At 51.8% G+C, this 964-nt stretch overlaps 1 non-coding gene and 1 pseudogene across 1 annotated transcript; both read right to left on the bottom strand.

Moving 5' to 3' along the window:
• Nucleotides 1-40: 40 nt before the first annotated feature.
• LOC123179116 (5S ribosomal RNA) lies at nucleotides 41-159 on the bottom strand. Its single transcript, XR_006490117.1, has one exon. It is a non-coding gene; the product is annotated as a 5S ribosomal RNA (ribosomal RNA).
• Nucleotides 160-456: 297 nt separating this feature from the next.
• On the bottom strand, nucleotides 457-590 carry LOC123179117 (uncharacterized; annotated as a pseudogene).
• Nucleotides 591-964: the final 374 nt, after the last annotated feature.

The following is a 964-nucleotide window of genomic DNA, read 5'->3' as shown; positions in this document are numbered from 1 at the left end:
TGCGTTTTGTTTTGCAAGCGGCGCGAAAAAAATTAAAAAGGGAATGCAACACGAGGACTTCCCAGGAGGTCACCCATCCTAGTACTACTCTCGCCCAAGCACGCTTAACTTCGGAGTTCTGATGGGATCCGGTGCTTTAGTGCTGGTATGATCGCATCCGACATGTTACCCCGGTCTTCGTCCCTTATCCTTGCCCCTCCCAGCTCCACTACAAAGACGATTGCACATTGCTTTGGCCGCTCCCTCTCAACTACGGAGACGAGTTTAACGCGGTTTCCACCCCTCCCTCTCAACCGCACCAGTGCACGCTTGCCGCGCCACAACGCCGACGCTGGACCCGTGAATCGTGAGCACCCAGCTATGACTTACCGCACTCGTGCAAAATAATAAAACACGGTAAATATATTACTTACACGTGCGTTTTGTTTTGCAAGCGGCGCGAAAAAAATTAAAAAGGGAATGCAACACGAGGACTTCCCAGGAGGTCACCCATCCTAGTACTACCCATCCTAGTACTACTCTCGCCCAAGCACGCTTAACTTCGGAGTTCTGATGGGATCCGGTGCTTGAGTGCTGGTATGATCGCATCCGACATGTTACCCCGGTCTTCGTCCCTTATCCTTGCCCCTCCCAGCTCCACTACAAAGACGATTGCACATTGCTTTGGCCGCTCCCTCTCAACTACGGAGACGAGTTTAACGCGGTTTCCACCCCTCCCTCTCAACCGCACCAGTGCACGCTTGCCGCGCCACAACGCCGACGCTGGACCCGTGAATCGTGAGCACCCAGCTATGACTTACCGCACTCGTGCAAAATAATAAAACACGGTAAATATATTACTTACACGTGCGTTTTGTTTTTCAAGCGGCGCGAAAAAAATTAAAAAGGGAATGCAACACGAGGACTTCCCAGGAGGTCACCCATCCTAGTACTACTCTCGCCCAAGCACGCTTAACTTCAGAGT

This window comes from Triticum aestivum, unplaced genomic scaffold, assembly GCF_018294505.1.
Source record: "Triticum aestivum cultivar Chinese Spring unplaced genomic scaffold, IWGSC CS RefSeq v2.1 scaffold160852, whole genome shotgun sequence".
NCBI classification, from domain to species: Eukaryota; Viridiplantae; Streptophyta; class Magnoliopsida; order Poales; family Poaceae; genus Triticum; species Triticum aestivum.
Note: the sequence above shows the minus strand (reverse complement) of the source record. Positions and strands in the feature narration are given on the sequence as shown.